Source organism: Microtus pennsylvanicus, chromosome X (genome assembly GCF_037038515.1).
Source record: "Microtus pennsylvanicus isolate mMicPen1 chromosome X, mMicPen1.hap1, whole genome shotgun sequence".
Lineage (NCBI taxonomy): Eukaryota > Metazoa > Chordata > Mammalia > Rodentia > Cricetidae > Microtus > Microtus pennsylvanicus.
Genome location: NC_134601.1, coordinates 1,459,545 through 1,478,182, shown reverse-complemented (window position 1 = coordinate 1,478,182; position 18,638 = coordinate 1,459,545). Strand labels below are relative to the sequence as shown.

At 44.0% G+C, this 18,638-nt stretch overlaps 1 pseudogene; it reads right to left on the bottom strand.

Moving 5' to 3' along the window:
- Window positions 1-9,106: 9,106 nt before the first annotated feature.
- LOC142840576 (large ribosomal subunit protein eL15-like) lies at window positions 9,107-9,695 on the bottom strand (annotated as a pseudogene).
- Window positions 9,696-18,638: the final 8,943 nt, after the last annotated feature.

Genomic DNA, 18,638 nt, shown 5'->3' with positions numbered 1-18,638 from the left:
ATGAAGAGATGTAGAGCATCATGCCGTATGCGGGATGAAGTCAAAGTCTCTGTTAGTGCATTAACCATTAGCAGTTTTGGCAGGGAAACTCTGTTGAGCTTCATGAGTTGCCCCCAAACCCAGAACTTAAAATACTGTTATGTTCAGGTAAGCTGACAGTAAAAGTTGAAAATACCACTAGGTAAATATATTTGAACAAAACTTTTAGTCCAGCTAATTTGCTGCACATTCCTGTTTAGCAACGCACCATTGTGTACACTGTTGGCTTTGACCTTGTGATAGTGGGGCTGACTGGCAGCTAGAGCGCAGCAACTTCTAGCGTCACGGGTCACCCTACTGTGCTTCACTATCCTGGGCAAAGATCAAAGGTCAAGCTTCAAGATAGATATTCCACTAGTGATCGTAGTGTTTGCAGCTTCTTGTCTAACTTTTCACTTACTGTAAAAAAGAATGGATTCCATTTTGTGATTTTTATACACATTGTTCCTTGTTCTCTGTTTGCTCTGCTAGCATGCCTCCCTCTGGCTGTTATCCTTCTGTCCTCCAAATAGTTCCCTTCTGCTTCTTCTTACACCCTACTCACACCTACACCCATCTCTCTCTCTCTCTCTCTCTCTCTCTCTCTCTCTCTCTCTCTCTCTCTCTCTCTAGATCTATATTATTCATAAGAAAAATGTATGATATTTTTGCTTCCCCCTCTCTTTTTATCATTTTATGTTCCTCCCTCTACTTAGATGATTTCCTCCTTTCTCAAGGTCCACTTTCTACTTTCATATCACACACGCACACACACACACACACACACACACACACACACACACAGTTTTCACATTTGAGAGTGAGCATGTGTCTTTCAGTATCTGACCCATTTTTTAACATGCTAAATTCTAATTCCACCAATTTTCCTGAAAATACCATTATTTTATTTTTTATGATTGACTAAATATTGTGAACATATGCCACATTTTTCTTTATTCATCCGTGTGTTGATGGTATCTAGGCTGCTTTGAGATCTTAGATTTTGTGATTTATGCTGCAAGGAACATGGTTGTTTGGCATTAGAAAATCTTAAGAGAAAGCATGAGAAGCCAGGCTCCATCTATAGAACTAAACAGAAATCCATATATTCTTTTCTGCAGCTAAAGCAGCTCTACTGACCCTCATAGTCCTATCAAGTTGCTCCAGGTTGATCTTTTCAATAGTCAAGCTGAATGGTTGAGCAGTCAGTGCTTGACCAAGTCGAAGGACAGGCATCTCAGTGCTTTTGATTTAGGCAATCCTCAAAAATGAAAAAGGGTTTTCTGAGGACTACAAAATGTACACGATTACTGCTTGCTTAAACACGAGGTGATAGAGTCTTTGAAGTTGCTATCAGCATTTCCACTGGAAATGGAAGTTTCTGGGAGTTTCTGAAAGTTTCTAACACAAATTTCCTTGCAGATTCATATGTGTTGCCAAGAAAATAAACAATCAAATAATTCTGGGAAAGGCATCTATAATTGGCATTAAGATCTTTAGCTATTATTTTGGATTCAAACCTAGTTTTGTAGTTTGTTTGATCGTTTTGTCATTTTGATTTTTGTCTTGCACAGTTCTGGGATTGGAAACCAGGGTTCTGCCTAAGCTGTTCAAGCTTGTTAGCGCTGAGCTACAATCCTAGCATGCTTTAAATTTTAACAAGAGCTTGGACCATAGCATAACATAATATTTGAGATGGGCATTTCAAGCAAATACATTATCTTAAAAAATCATTGTAGGGCCAGAGAGACAGCTCGGTAGGGAAAGGTTCTTGGGCAAAGCCTGATGACCTGAGTTCAGTCCTTGAGACCCCACATGATGGACAGAGAGAATCAACTCCTGCAAGTTGTCCTCTTACTTCCATACATGCAGTGTGACACCCCCCCCAATAAGTAGATAGATAGACAGACAGAAAGGTAGATAGATAGATAAGTTTATTTAAGTATTTTACAATTTTTAAAATTGGAGTCATTATAGGTAGGCTCCATATTGCTCTCTTCCCAGTAAGATAAGAAAAGCCTAGTTAAGCTGTGGTTGTCCCTGTGACGGTGGAGTCACACCACACAGCAAGATATGGATGGTATATTCATGTGTTCACATAAATACATATGAAGGGAAAATAACAATAGCTCCAACTGTTAACAGAGGTTTCTGTTCTGCCTGATCCCATAGCCGGTCGGTCCCAAAGAAACACACAGAGGTTCTCAGTGGGTCTTCTTTGGTCAAACTTGATTTTTCTTAACACAGAATGAATCCACAGTCCCTCATTTCCTGTGGAAACAAAAGCAAAACCTCTTCTCCAAAGTAACATATCTTTTGACTTAAATTTTGAAGTCAAAGCATTTTCAAAATTTATGTTTGATTAATCCAGCAGCATTTGTAATCAAACATCTTTCAGCAGCTGTTGCTCCTTCCTTGGCCATCAAACAATTCAAAGACAACACAGTAATATAGAGTATCCAGACTCTCTGTGTATTTTCCATCTTTATGTGGCTTTATTTTAAGCTCATTTTTTCTTTCTTTTTTTAAAATTTTTTTTGAAACAGGATTTCTCTGTGTATCTTTGGCTGTCCTGGAACTGCCTCCCAAGTGCTGGGATTAAAGGAGTGTGCCAACACACCCAACTTCTCTCTCTCTCTCTCTCTCTCTCTCTCTCTCTCTCTCTCTCTCTCTCTTTCTCTCAGAGGACTTTACTCTTTTTCTTTTCTCTTCAAAACCTACATATATTTTTAAATACACTTTAAACCATTTAGAGGTGTTTTTTGTCTGAATCTATCCTTACTGTATATCTCTCTTTTTCTGACCACATAAGCAATATGGCTAGGAATAAATCCATGGCTTTGGTGGCTGGATCCACCCCATTCCTTACCTTTCTGGCAGAGGTACTGGTGGGAGCCGTGTTTACTGCCAGAACTCTATGGAGTTTCAAGGCCTGTGCCACCACCAAGATCTGCATCATGCTGTCGGCTGTTCATCAACACCATTCAAGTGTTTGCTGGCGGGGCCTCTTAAAACAGCTGAGTCAGGAAGCCTCTCTTAAATGAGATGCTCTTGCCTCTAGCAAACAGAGCCCACCAGAGAAAATGCTGCTACCAAGAAGCCGTGCTTAACTCTTTTCTTCTGTTTCTAGAATTACTTCCCAAATTCTCTCAGGTTTTAAGTGGATTTAGCTGTCCGCATTGGTGCCATTTGTTGACAGTGGTCAATACTGCCTGGAGGTTTTATAGCATTTACTATTCTTTGGTATAGTGACTAGGGCCCATGTGTTAACCTGGAAAGGGTGTAAGGACGGGATGATAATGTCAGTGGACTACTGTGCTCCAGTGACTTTGTCTTTATCTACCATATGGATTGTTAGCCTTAAGAGGGGAAGATTATGTTAGCCAAAGCCTGGATTCTAGTCAACAATTTTCACATAATATCTTGCTATGTTCCTTCCTGTGTGTGATACTTTATCTTGATTGTCGACTTGGAAGGCTCTAGAATCACCTAGTAGACAAACTTCTGGGCATGCCTGTGAAAGGAATTTCTGGCTTTGGTTAATCGAGGTGGTAAGACTCACCCTAAGTGTGTGTGGCATCATCTCATGGGCAGGAGTCCTAGACTCCAGGAGAAGGCAAGCTGAGTACCATTCGTTCTGTTTTGCTTCTTGGCTTAAGATGCAGTGAGCAGCTGCTTCACCCTCCTGCTATGGTGCCTCTCCCGCCATGATAGACTGGACTCTTCTGCACTGCTAGCTGGAATAGACACACTCACTCCTCAAGTTGCTCCTTGTCAGGTGTTTGGTCACAGCAAAGACAAAAGCAACTAATACAGCATGAAAAGAGGTATTTTTTTTTGTCTTTCAAAGGAGATGATATTACTTTTGATTATGGGATTGATTCCACCAATAATGACATTGATTTTGTGTTAGAAGGTCATTGATCATTACATTTCTTACCTCTTGACCCTCTGATGCCCACTTCCTTTCTCCACCAGATACCCTGAAGCCACTTCCCTTTACAGCATTCTTCTCCTTTCTCTTCACCTCTGCCCAAAACTCAGATGTGACTTTGGAATTGGTTTTGACTTTGTCAAAATATTCTGAATGCAGAGTCCTACTTTTTTTTTTTTCGAGACGGGGTTTCTCTGTATCTTTGGAGCCTGTCCTGGAACTAGCTCTGTAGACCAGGCTGGTCTCGAACTCACAGAGATCCACCTGCCTCTGCCACCTGAGTGCTGAGATTAAAGGCATGCGCCACCATCGCCCGGCTCAGAGTCCTACTTTTTTAACAGTGACCCAAAACCTGGCCTAACCATAACCTGGCCTACGGTTATGTATTCAGTTTCCTAGTCGTCACACTTGGCCTTTGCTTTCCTTTTGCAGAGAGACCTTTGCCTTTCTAACAGTGTCTGTTGCAGTCAACCTTTTTAGAGATGTCACTCCTCCTAAAGTTCAATGGGGACAGCCCCTCACCGTGACTCATGCCTGTACCTACTCCATTGGAACATTTCTATACTCTGTGATTACACATATAATTTCCTTAATGTCTTTTTTTAAAGACACGGTCTCATGTAATTCAAGCTGGCCTTGAACCGCCTATGTAGCCAAGGGTGGCTTTGAACTTCTAATCTATTTGCCTCTATATCCCAGGTGCTATGATTACAAATGTGTGCCCTCGCGTCCAGGGCTTTGTGCACAGTAGGCAAGTAGTCTACCAACTGAATCATATCCCCAGCTCCAGATGTCATTTTCTTAAACAGCCTGAAGCTAGTGAAGGCTAAGCCCAGAGCACAGGGCAAAGGAATTCTGGCATCAGCTCAATCTTTCATTGTTAATCTAGGTGCCAGGGAAGCCGAGCTCTCCCCCACACTCCCTTAGCCTCAGGTGGATTGTGTTGCTGAGAAATGCGATGTCCCTGCTAAGAAGGGGAGGGATTTTCTTAGAAGATTCAGGAACAGGGCTTCAAGTCCCGGGACTCTGCACATAGCTGGAGCCAGGACACGTCCTTGGAAGGAAGCCGCACTCCCTGGGGGTGCCGGTTCTGCTTTTGTCAAAAGCCAATGGTTTCCTGACAGTACGGACACAGGACACATGGTGGTTGGTGTGACACTGTGACAGCAGGTCCCATTAACTTAGTGGTAAGTCACATCATTAACTCCTAGCAAGCTCCCTTAAAGGTTAGACTCTGTCATCTTGTCACCCGTGCCACTTCTCTGACAGTCACAGCTGGCGTGATCAGACTAATCATACCAAAATGTGCATGATCTCCAACCCACGGATTCTGAAACTCAGATTTAAAAACAAAAATCCTTGCTCTGGTTAGCATAACGTGAAAAGTATGAGAAATGGAATTTGAATTGATATGTGGGCCTGGGGTATATTCTTTTTCACTGAAGACTCAGGTCTGAGTTGTAGGCAGGTTTTCACTGACATTTTGGTTCCGAGGAGGAGAAAAATGAAGGGATTATGATTATAGGACAACAGGTAAATATTGGACATACGTGTAGGAATGTGTTATTTACAACCTCTTAGGCGCTTAGCATGTGCCAACAACTAAAGGATACTATTGCTTCGTTCTTACAATAGCCCTGTACCACCAGGCTATCATCTCTCTTTTCTAGATGGAGACATCGAGGCTTATTGAATTGAATGGCCTTTCCAAGATCACAGACTAGTGGTAGATCCAGGAAAGACTTTGTGATTTGTTTTTGTGTGAAAAGCATGGAATATAGGGCCTCTCCATACTAAAGTACATGTCCTACACAACTGAGCCATGCTCCTAGTCAATAGAACCAGGGGTCGAAGCTAGGTCTCTTTGAGTCCATTACACCAAGAAGTCACAACTTTGTCTCTTTTGGGACAGGAGATCACATAGCCCAGGCTAACCTTAAATTCCCATCTCTATCTACTCTGAGAGTGCTGGGTTTATAGGCACATGCCACCATGCCAAGCTGAACTCCCAGCTTTTAATGCGTATGTAAAGAACTTAGAAATCTTGCTTCAGTGGACTTGAGGAGATGGCTCTAAGATTTCATTTCACATGGTTTGGGATGTATAATAGTTTGGTGGTTGAATGCTACCCTTTCATGCACAAAGCCCTAGGTTCACTTCCTCCCTGCACCATTTTTTAAATGAGATTTCCTTTTTCATTTTATTATTTTTTAAAAACAAGGGCCCGGGGAATCGGAATGCTGCTGGTCTGAGGACCCTATCTTGAGTATCAGTAAATATACTGCACTTGACACTATCCAGAACTGTGTGAGTTTTGTGAAATTCAGAGTTAGCTCAGGGAAAACATGTGCAGAAAGCCAGGTTTGCCCCAGGCCCTTTCAGCCTCCCACCTACTCCCATGCCCCTGAAGCTTGGACAATCTGCTTTTCCTCTGGGAAGAGCCACATTTTGGCAGGAAGCAAAGCTCTAGGCTGAGGCAATTGTCATTTGGAGATCTGAGGCAAGAGTGAAGAGGAAGGAAAGGATGCTGGCGACTGCTTCCAAGTGGCGCAGATCTCTCGTTAGTTCTGAGAAAAACACCAGCCACTGGACTGTTTCACATCCTCAAGAGAATGTGCCACCAAGATGGCCTCCAGAACCTTGTTTTGACTTGCTAAGGTGAAGATGGTTTCCATTTAGTCTATACTTTCAGCTCTTCCCCTGAGGGAAACCGTGGCTCCTCTTTCTTACTGTGCTAAGAACAGGCAATAGCCTGTCTGGTAACGTGGCCAGACTTGTTGGGGAGCTATTTGGGGAGCAGATAAGCTTAGTGAGCACTCAGGGTTGAGGGCACTGGGAGTGGATGCCAGCCAGACCACCATGTCCCAAGCCAGCTGATTATATAGGCGGATCCCACTCAGGAGAGGGCTGGACTAGTGGGAAACTGGGGGCTGGTGAAGCCTTGGCCTAATTTGAGACACAAGTAAAAATGTGTGTTTGGGAATGGAGAAACCCATATTGAAAACACGTGCTGTCTGGGCTTTTGCCTGTTTTCTTAAATGGACCGTCTGAGGCCCACATTGCTTTTCTGGCTCTGGAATATTATTAGCCTTGCTGTGGGTTTGCTTGTGCCTCTGTTCTGATTTTGAGGCTCACTAATGGTCATGGTGGGTATAGGGTAGGCGTGGCACTTCAGGCCTCACCTAGTAGTGAAGATCAGGGACTAGAATAGACGGGCTGCTTCTGTGCGCAACAGACATCTTTTTTCCTATCAACAAATGTGCCCTGATTGTGATGGGGAGAGTCACTAAGCTGGTGCCAAAATGACTCTGAGACCCTGCAGTACGTCAGGTACCACACAGGCATGTGGCAGCGATAAGGCTGTGGTTCACATGCCAATGTAAGACATAAAGTGTACCAAAAATGGGTAGAGTAGTGGGGGTTTCCAGAATGTTTTCTAAAGGCTTGCTATTAGAACAATGAGGGTGTCTTATAAATACAATTAACTCATTTGCTCGTTCCTTAGAGCTTTTATTCAGCTCTTCCGTAATTCTTCCATGGAGAGAGAGACTAGTGAGGCAGTTTGTAATTTTCTTTTCAAGTGAGGGCCACTCATTATTTTTGAAGTACCTTTTCTTTCTTGCAAACGACGGTCTTATCTTACCCTGTAGGTGATGTTCAGGTGCTGTCCAAAGTAAAAGCCGACAATGGTCTCTTCAAGGGTTGCTACTTATGGACAAAGCGTATCCCATAATCCGCAATACTCTCTGCAAGGCCAAGTAACCTCATTTTAAAATATTTTACCATTCGAACTAAAGAAAGAACATTTGCTCTCTTATTTTGGTGACATTTAGTGCAGGGCTTCCCAGCAATATTTATGCCTTGCAACAGCTGAGGTGCTGCTTCTCGGTAGGCGGGGCAAGGCTCAGAGAAGCTGAAAGGGCAGCATCGTTTTAACCTACTCAGAAGAACTGCTACACTAGGGAAGTCCTGGGCACTTGAACATTATCTCATAATATTACCTCATAGCTCTTCCCACTTCCAATTTAGGGTACTTGAACATCACTTACTGGTTCCTATGAATTCTGCATGGTTAAGGAGGGTAACTAGAAGGTCTGTAAGAGGAGTCTTTATTGCTGCCATTACTTTTAATGTGGTTTCTTAAAGAAGCTTGAAAGAAATAAATTCACTGTGAGATTTTCCAGCATGCTGGGCCCCATTAGTGTATCTATGGGGAATGGCATTGCTGGGAAAATTACCTACAAGATTTTTCATACTCATTGGTCTCAAACGCCTGCTGGAATGTGGCGAAGATGGAAGCGTCGACAGGAACAGCTCCTGAGGAATCTGCAGGTGGGTGTCTGTTGGGTATCCAGCAGGGAGCCGAGCCATCCTGGGAACTCACTTCAGAAGCCAAACACTTTATTTCATGGGAAAATTGGAGCAAACCCAGCGTGGTTTTCCAGTTCCTGTCCGAATGTGACTTCTGCCTCTCGACACTTTGTGGGCCTGAGCCTAGAGTTGGCCGGCAGCGCTATATAGCCAAAGGGGATCTACAATTGCAGGTCATTTAGTTTATGACCATTTGGGGATCTTAAATGTTCATGAAATTGAATGGGCCTTTTTAATTTTGCTGCTGAGTTAGTTGGGTAATTCTTTAAATTCCATTTTGCTCTGGCTGGGTCCTTGTGATCACATTTTTGTTTGTTTTGTTTTGCTTCATTTTCTGTCCGGACTGCCTTTGATTCTCTCACCTGGATCCTATAAAGGTGTTCTTCATAATGTCCCCCAGGGGACATTCCTTGGCTATGATAAACAACCAAACAAAAACTCCTGCTTCTCATCAGTGACTACAGAGCAAGGATCTTTTCCCTGCCGTGCTTTTGTTGATCCAAACTGGCTCCCGGAGAACATCTCCTGGCTAAGGGGAGATCAGAGGTCTGAGGATAGGCCTGAGAGAGGAGCACAAGGCAGGATGTTTCATAAAGCATAGCGGAAGATTTCCTTCTGCCAATATGTGAGGGTCAAAGAAACACTGTGAGTTTGTCACCTGTAGCATGAACTCACCTAGGCAACCTAAATCACAAACTAAGTAGAGGCCATTAAAGACTTTTTTCTTTTTTTTGATAGTCCTAAGTTGTTTATTGGGTATGAATTGTACAAACATTACATGTATTAGCGGTAACGGTGGAGATGCATCGTATCGCGTCATCTCCAGGCTGCTCTGTGAGAGCCACCAATAGCGTGGTGAACTTGTGGCCCTTTCCAAGACCACGGCTCTATCTGCCCATGCATCTCTCTGTGCTTGTGGACTGGTTTGGTGGTCCACTCGGTGTCAGGATTTCTTCTGATAGCTTTATGGAATGGATCAATGAGGAGAACCTCAAAAAAACCTTTATGTGGAATCTTTGCCAACCCAGTAAGAATTGAGGACACTCAAAACCCCACAGTGGCGTCCAGCTCTCTCCTCGGGCAAATTTTAACTGGTTCACACCACGATGGGCAGTCTTGCCGGAAGTGGCGCCCTTAGGAACTGGGCGTTTGCGCCCACCACAGCGGACAAGGACACGAATCCTGTTTGTGACATAACCTTGCTGGGCCTTGTATCCCAGCCTTCGTACTTTATTAGGCCAGATGGGGCGGGGAGCCCTGTGCATCGCGCAGACTGCTAGCTCTATTGTCAGCAACATACCCTCAGAAGAAAGCGCACGACATAGAACTGCTTCTTCCTCCATAGCTCCTGGATGTATTTGTAAGCACCCATCTTGGCTCACCTGATGGCTGCCGCCAGAGGAAAGGAAGAACCATTAAAGACTTTTCTTGTTTCTTAGTGAAATGTCCAAATAATTAGCAATGCATTTTTAAATCCATGAGAAATTATTCCTATGCATAGGTAAAAATTTTGAGAAAGAGTAAAATAAAAGTAAAAAGTCAAAATTTTGAGAAAAAGTAAAGGAAGGAAAATACTCGGTACAAGAAGAGTATATTATACATTTCATTTCCTCCCTACCACTTTGAATGGAGAAATGAAGGTTTTTTGTTGTTGTTGTTGTTGTTGTTGTTATTGCTGTTGATGTTTTTAAGACAGGGTTTCCCTGTATAGTCCTGGCTGTCCTGGAACTCACTCTATAGACCAGGCTGGCCTGAACTCACAGAGATCCGCCTGCCTCTGCCTCCCAAGTGCTAGGATTAATGGTGTGCACCACCACCCGGTGAAAGGAAGTTTAAGTTAAGCAAATTTATTAGGTTTTCTTATTCTACAATAGAACACACTGGGTTTTTCATTCTTAACTTTTAGTTCGAACATAAACTAAGGCCAGTCTTGTCTTCTTGGACACACAAATTATTTCCCAGAAAATGTTTTAAGGCCCACCTTTTCCTATAATTCAGTATGTGTAAAAAAAAAGTCACACATGGTTTCTTTGTGCCATGGCAAATAAGATGTTGATAAGATACAAAAATAAAATTATAACCACCTGCTTAATAAGATGTTGCAGGACAGAGGTGAGTATAAGAGGAGATGTATCAATGTGCTCTTAACCCAAGCTCTTTCGGAAACCAAAGGACCAAAAATTGTGTGTTTCTTTCAACCAAGCAGGTTGTAAGGTTGCAACCAAACAGTGAGTAATGTATCTTAGCTTAGATAGACGATTTCTTAAAATCAAAGTGAATGTGTTGCTTGGATGTTCTTTATTAAGTTCTGAGCAGACCAAAGCTTCAAGGAGATTTCGCAACGTGATTGAGCTGTGGTCTAAGACAAAGGAGGGACAGTAATATAAATCTAGGGCATTTGGGCTAGACGGCCGTGGATGGTGAGGTCATTTGAGCTAAGCTAGTATTTTATATTCACAGTTACTGTCTTCCTTTGCCCACCTCCTTCCTCACAGCTTTGTCAAGGACACCATTGACCTCTGGACCCTCCTGAGAGCAATGTCCTGTTACTGAAAAATTAATTCTAGCAAGAATGCTAAAGATCTGTGTTCAGCTTGTATTTTGATCCGCGGACTTTCTTCAGGCCGAAGGTGAGTCTGGTACAGAAGCTATAACATGAGATGAGCTCTGCGAGAATTTCCTTTTCCCAGGATCTTTGGATGAAATGAATACCTCCATGCTATTGTTTATTCCCAGTGCTTACTTGGAGTGAGAACAGAGGAGCTACACAAACATGAACTCCCCTTCTTTCTTTGGCTTAGATCAAATAGATAAGAGACAGGGATCTTCAAGCAGCCAGGACTCCTCTACAAAGCAGGAATGCGAGCAGGTCAATTCTTTCAGCTCTCCACATTCCCATGTCGATGGCTGACGGCTGGCGGAGGAGTTGGTGTAGGCTTGTGTGTATATGATTACACAAGTGAGTCCCCTTCTTTAGGGTCTTGGGACGATTTGGTAAAGCCATTCTTTGTTTACTTCTTGCCTCGGGAGACAGTGTCATCAGAACAGGTTCTGGGATGTCCCAAGTCTTCACTCCAGCCAGATGGTTGTCATTAATCACTCCCCCAGGAACAGTGTGATTCTCCCAACATGACCTCTTTAAAGGTTATCAGCTAATCTATGTTTCTTAAAGAATAATACCGTTTAGAACACATAGAAGATCAACAGAACTTAGAGCATAGGGAAAGCTGTTGTGGAAATTCCGTCTGATAGCCAATTGTACTGGGGCAGCTTGGCCCAACATGCACGATCTTCTCTGGGGAGATGCGACCTGATAAGAATAGGGTGTGAGGGGTCGCGCCCCCTATTTTTTGGACAGTGTAGGAGCTGGCAGAACCACAGCTTGGGGCTTTCCCAACGCCTTTTGGGAACGAGGTTGCAATAGAAGTGGCAGAGAGCTGGTCCCCCAGTGGGAAGTGCAGAGCAGCTGCTCACGCAGCTGGGCTTCCTCATTCTGTCTTGTAACCATTGTGCATGGCTTTTGATATTAATAAGAGGTAACACAGTCCCCAGACTTCTCTCTTTATAAAGTGACCTTTTTGTGGCAGAAAGTCTAGAGCAGAGGGCAACAGTGCTTTGTAAATGAAGAAAGGAGTGTTCAAAGTAAATAGAAAGCCAGCGGTAGTGGCACACCTCGAAGGAGGTTAAGGCGGAAGGTTCAATGGAGGCCAGCTTTAGCTACATAGACCATTTGGGGCCTGCTTGGGACACCTGAGATTCTGTCTCAAACAAAAAACCAACACCCCAAAGTAAATAGATGTACCACAACCTTCCGAAGAGTTTATCCAAGGGGCTGGTGCGATGACTCAGCAGTTAAGAGCACTTGTTGCTCTTCCAAAGGACATCAGTTTGGGTTCAGTTCCCAGTACCAACATGGTGGCTTACAACCATCCTTCACCCCAGTGCCAGGGGATCTGACACCCTCTTCTGACCTCCATAGCATCAGGCACACTCAAGATGTACATACGTACATTCAGGGAAAACAGTCAGACACACTACAAAAGATAAATCTTTTAAAACTTAAAACAATAATAAAAGTTTATCAGAGTAACATCAGAAAGGTCTTCATTTCGTAATTTTAAATTTGTTTATTGCGTCTGGATGGTTAGCTTAAGATGTGTGTTTCTTCACAAAAAAATTCACTCACATTAAGTTTCATTTATGTTTCCAATTTAAACAAGGTTAAGGACACTGGTAATGCCCACTGTCTGTCCACTCCATGTTTCTTCAGGCTTGGTCCATCTTAAATTACTTTAATAGAGGTGAGTATCAGAAATGCATTATTAACTGGGCTAGCTTGTCATTCGCATTTTTCTTCAAGTTAACTGTTGCCAAATAAAATCCAAACTTTAAATTGAACAGTTTTCAGGCTTTTCCTTTGCCTCCGTGACAAAAGAGTGCCTGAGGAGTCCAGGCACTGCTAGAGAAGCAGCTGGATTCCAAGCTTCACACCTGTGATTCCAGTACTTGGGGGGACCGAGGTAAGAGGATTGTCAGGAATTTGAGATTAGTCTAAATATACAGCAACATCCAGGCCAACCTGAACTACATCACAAGACGGATTCATTGCCCCCTAAGCCCCAGCCCTAAGCAAAGGAAATCAATAAATAAAAGAAGTAAAGATAGTTGTGGGACATTATGTTATTAACTATGTAAAGATGTGTTACCTTTTTATGCTGCAGAATATTACTTTAACTGTGTAAAGGTGTGTGATGTTTATTTATGCCTCATTTGTTTAATGGTGTAAGGATGTGCCTTTAATTGTGTAAAGATGTAAAGATGTGTTGCGTCCATTTCACCTTGCCTGCCTAAGGTACCTGATTGGCCTGATAAAGAGTTGAACGGCCAATAGCTAGGCAGGAGAGGGATACGTGAAGCCGGCAGACAGAATAAATAGGAGGAGGATTCTAAAGAGAGGAGGAGAGAGCAAGGAAGAAAGAGAGGGATGTGCCCTAGACCAGAAGTCAGGCAGCCACCAGCCAGACATGGAGACAGCAAGAAAGTAGGACATACATACATACATACATACATACATACATACAGAAAGAAAGAAAGAAAGAAAGAAAAAAGAAAGGTAAAAGCCCCCAAGGCAAAATGTAGATGAAGAGAAATAGATTAAAATAAGAGCTAAGATAAGGCTGAATACTCATAACTAATAAGATGTCTCCGTGTCATGATTTGGGAGCTGGTTGGAGGCCACAAAAGATTACTGTGACGCTCCTCACTTTCTATAATCAAAGCTCATGCTTGATGGGAGCCACTTGGAGTTTTCCTCTTTAACCTTCTCAAGTTCAGTGGTGTGTGACCTCCATGTTCTTTTCTAAATGTGCAAAAGCCACCTGTTTGATAACATGATCCAGAATTCTGCTGGGGATCAGTGTCAGGCTCGCCGCCTCGCAGTTTCTGGAATCCACCCCTGGCCACTTTTATATTTAGTTGCCACCATCGGCATTTTCCATCTCTTACATGTTTAGCCAACTTCCATGTGGGCTGTAGCTTTGACCTTGCAGTGAAGTTCCGAGCATTTATGTGACTTCAAATGAAGAACTAATCGTTCACCTGTTCAGGGCAGTCAGTCAGCAACCTTTTGTACCAGGCAAGTCAGGCACACCAGAGAAAGGGCCAGCTCCTCTTTTCTGGCTTGGAGTCTATAGTTGGACTTTTAGGTATGGTGATGGTTTTGTTGCCTGCAGTTTGGAGTGTTCCCTCCTAGTAGACCAGCTTCCCTATTGATGCCCAGTGGATCCCAGTCTCTGGGACCCATGCAGGTCATGGAACTTGGAACTGAGTCATAGCTTTTAAAAAATACCCAGCTCTCTAAATGCTTGAACAGGATAGAGATTGGGATAGTCTCTCTCTCTCTCTCTCTCTCTCTCTCTCTCTCTCTCTCTCTCTCTCTCTCTCTCTCTCTCTCTCTCTCTCCTGAAAGAAAGAGATTATGCTGCATACAGCTTTTTTGGTCTAATAATGTGCTCCATAAATCTGCTTAAAGTGAGAATGAGTAGCCAGGCAGTGGTGGAGCACACCTTTAATCCCAGCACTCAGGAGACAGGGGCAAGCAGATCTCTGTGAGTTCAAGGCCAGCCTGGGCTACAAAGTGTTTCAGGACAGCTAGAGCTGCTTTACAGAGAAACATTCCTTGGAAAACAAAAATGAAAACAAAACAAAACGAAAAATGGACATGAGCAAGTTTGGCTCCTGCTCAGCTCTGCATACGGACCAGTCTATGTTAGCACTTGGCACAATACTTCCTGGTTACCAACATGAGCGCATGAAGCAGAGTGTGCATGCAAGTAGACTTTATCAAAGAGGGGCCCATATCTATCTTGTTCTTAATTGTAGCCCCAGAGCTTACAAACAATACCTATTACTGTGTCGGGGGTTCCAGAAGTCTCTGATGACGAACGGTAGGAAGTCGAAGGAGAAGGGTACAGCTCAACGAGCTTGACGTGCTGAGAGACTGACCCACTCCATGGGACAGCACTGCTAATTTTAGTCAGCACCTGCTGATTGAAATCGAGCTCCAAATAGTCCTCCAGGCTTGTTGGAATTAGTGTATGCTCTACTTCAAAGCCAAAGAAATAGAAGGGAGGCTTCAAGTTAGTCGTAAGTAACCTCTGCGACCTTTACAGCAGCTGTGTCTTCATGCCTAGTACATGGTGAGGTGCGTAGCTGGAGCTCCTAGGTACTTGATGAGCCTGGAGACCTAGGTTCTCACTCAGCCCGGGCCACTAATTTAGCATAAGACAAGCGAATGCTTGCTCCTTAACTAGAGCTCCATTTCTTCCCATGTGCAGCCAAGTCCTTAGGTCTGCTGCTGCCCCAAACCCAGAATCCCTTGCTTTCTCAGAATTAGAACTGAAGCCAGCTGGATACACATAGCTTGTTGAAGTAACACGAGTACCATGGCATTTCCTGCCTAACAGGGGAGAGGCAACTGTCTATGCCCAGCAAGGGTAAACCCATGCCATTTGAGTTTGTTTAGAAATTGCAAGTCTTCTTTCTGTTGTTGAGAAAAAGCACACCACTGACCCGGAAGGATTTCAGCTTTTATTCTCTCAGGAACCAACGGAGGGTAAAGCTAACTTCTTACTTGCCAGGGTGCCAGGCTTAGGGACTGAAGCTCAGTCAACTAAAGTGATGCAGGTTTCCAGAACGGCTCTATGGCCGAGTACATGTATGCTGTCATACAGAACATACTCACAGAAGTGTCCTCGGTGGAGCTCAGAGTAAGTCTGACTGTGTTAACGGAAGCAGCTCCTGTGCCTTGGATCAGGAAGAGTGAGGACCACAAGGGACAGGCTTTCCTGTTTGTGGAAATAACCCCGAAGACCCCCCCCCCCACTGCCAGCCAGGGAGCATCTTCTAGTCGTTCTTCTGGTGGGTCGGAGCTGGAGGAGGAGGGCACAGTGATCCAACTAGACTCCCTGAGAGTTCTCATGTATGTCAGAGACTACAGCAGTTTCTCGGAACCCTGGAGAATTATTTAATGTTGGTAGCATTGTCACTAAGAAAAACAAAACACAACATTTGTACCATTCGAGTTATCTGTTTGAGAAGTTGCTGGGCATTCGTCTCCAGTCTGCTTAACGGACCAGAGCCAGAGACTGTCGACCTCTTTGAGAGTTAGTAGTTAGTGCTGTTAGTTTGAAACTAATGCGTTTCTGAGACAAGGTCTCCCCAGCTAAGGATGTCTCTTAATGTACTGTGTAGCCAAGTGTGATCCTCCTGCCTGCAGCTCCCGAGTACCCGGACTATATTATATGCCACCATCTCCAGTTAACGTGGTGCTGGGGAACAAAACCAGGGCTTTGTGTATGCTAGACAGGAGCTTTAACAACTGAAACACAACCCAGCCTTAAAATTAATATTAAAGGGAGAAAAGGTGTCAGGATTAAGTGGCCAAGTTCACTGAAGTTCACATAGGATTTGGAAGGAGAAAATGTGAAATCCGCTCATGGAGTGACTGATCCCGGCCTCAAGGATCGCAGTGTGCCTTGCTAGTTTGGTGATGGAGTGCCCTGTTACTTTCTGAATTGCGCTGCTTCTCAATTCACTTCTTATCTCATTTGGTTATTTCTGATTTGATCTGGACCCCCCTCCAACTTTCCCCAAAGGACAAGGCAGCTTTCTCCTCTAGTTAATTTACAAAGCAGGGCCATTTTAAAAAGAACTTTCACTAGGCTCGCGCAGCAGGAGACGGCCTGACTGCTGGAGGGCGCCCCCCAGTTCTTCTCAGGAAACCATTCAATAGGACAAGTATTTAAGGGGCACCTGTGGGTAGTCCAGGGAGGCTATAAAAGAGAAAAAGGCTGTCTATGGTTTTTTTTTTTGCTTTGGTCCACTCCACTCCCAGGGCCTTAGGAACTTGACCGGGTAGGAGGGAGCAAAGGTGAGAACCGGAGAACAAAAGGGGACATGCAGCAATTAGAAGCCCAGGAGTCTCCTATAGAAACTGCAAGATGGAGAGGTCCTTTCAGGGATCACCTCCTGGGCTTTCCACACTGGGAGCCAGAGGCCCCCGAGGATTCTGAATGCCAAGGGTGGAGTGGGGCTTGAAACTGAGGTAGAAAATGTCTTTCTTCTGAATGAAGATTTCGGTTGGGGTGGGGGGAGGCATAGGGAGAGCAGGAAGAGAACTAACTGTTATTGTTAGATCTGTCATTGTCATGTTTAAACTGGTGCGTTTGAGTTTTAAGATTGAAATTGTGGAATTTCAAAGAGGACCCATGCTAATACAGGCTGCTTTGAGTTATACCTTGAAGAGGCCCTGAATAAACTTTTAGTGACATTTCAATGAGGAAACTTAGGAGGTTGACTGTTCCACAGTGCTACAATGCACGTGACACATGGAACCTAGGTTTTTCTCGGGGCCTCATTTTTAAAAAGAAGCAAAGGGGGCGGGGTGGGAACAAGTCAGCTTAATTTTAGTGATACTGTTTCTTTAACCCAGCTCTCAAACGTTATCATTTCAACATGCAAATGATATTTTCGTAATTGTGGATGAGCTATCTGAAATGCTTGTTTTGTGTTACAGCTCTGAAATCCATGTGCATTTTACATTTGCCTCATACCTCAGTTCACACTGGCTTCGTTTCAAACGACCGGCAGTCACACGAGGCCAGGGGCCACTCGATTGACCAGTGTTGTCCTTGCCCGTCTAGTTGACAGTGGGGAAAGAAAGTTTCCTCCCAGCAAATTCCGGAATCTTATTCCGACTGCTTCTCTTTTTCCTTGCTTCTTGGGTTGAGATTTCCCCCTTTGCGAAGGCCAGGAACAGGCAGGTGAAGGACAGACAGCAAAAGGCAAGAAGGCAGGAGACGGACACACAGGCAGTGCAGCATGCAGAGCGACAGGCGGACAGGAGAGCGGGCAGGCGAGCAAGGGACTGCGGGTGTAGAATGAATGGCAGCAATGCAGGCAAGCCTGCACGCACACAACATTTGCCTGTTCTTTGCTACTTATCTTTCACATCTTTACCAGAGCCACTTGGGCACATTCAGGGAAGCCTTCTCGATACTGGAGCCTTAGCTCAGTTGTTGTTGTTGTTACACATTTAGCTAGCTGACTTTTCATTTCTGGGGGGGAGGGGGGTGGGGAGAGGGAGAGAAGGTGCATACACAGCCCACGTGTGTGTAAGCTGGAGGTTGCCTGTCAGGTGTCTTCCTTGATTGCTCTCCACCTTCTTTTTGGGACAAGGTCTCTCATGGGAGCACAGAGTTCTCTGATTAGCTTTCCTCGGGGAGCCAGAAGGCTCCAGGACTCTCCTTGTCTTTACCCCCTCAGTGCTAGGGTTTCAGACGCACACCATCCACACCCGACTTTTATGTGGGTGCTGGGGGATCTGAATTCAGGTCCTCATGACTTGGCAGCAGGTACTTTACTTACTAAAATCTTTCTTTCTCTCTCTCTCTCTCTCATATATATATATATATATATATATATATATATACATATATATGCGATATATACCTCATATATATATATGCGATATATACCTCATATATATATATATATGCGATATATATATGGGTACACACACATATAATAGCTTAGGTTACCTTTACTTGCATTTAGTAGCTAAGAGTGGCCTTGAACTCTTTATCTGCCTTCCTCCACCTCCCAAGTGCTGGGAAATGTTACCTACATGGGGTGTGACGGGCAATAGGAATCAGCCTTTAAGAGTGGGGTTGATGGACTGGAGAGATGGTTCTGATGCTGCCAACTCTAACAACCTGAATTTGGCCTCTGAAACCCAATTGAAGAAGAGAGTACT